The sequence below is a fragment of the Penaeus monodon genome, chromosome 33 (assembly GCF_015228065.2).
Source record: "Penaeus monodon isolate SGIC_2016 chromosome 33, NSTDA_Pmon_1, whole genome shotgun sequence".
Classification (NCBI taxonomy): domain Eukaryota; kingdom Metazoa; phylum Arthropoda; class Malacostraca; order Decapoda; family Penaeidae; genus Penaeus; species Penaeus monodon.
Window position 1 is genome coordinate 7,032,044 of NC_051418.1, and position 289 is coordinate 7,032,332.

The window sequence follows — 289 nt, forward strand, 5'->3', positions numbered from 1 at the left end:
AGCTCACGACCTTTCTTACTGTATACCCCCCACCCCCCTAAAAAAAATCCAATGAAAAAAAAATAAAGAAAATAAAAAATAAAAGGGAAGAAAATGAAAAGATCGGGAAAAAACACCCACACATTTCACGAATTCCCCCAAATCATGACATCGCACACTATTTCCAGGCCCCTAATTTTCCCCCACAATGCGAGTCTAGAGGAGAAAATGCTTTCAACAAAGGCAATAGCAATAGGTTATCCGTAAATACAAAATAAAAGGTTATTGACTTCGCAGTCACAATTGACAC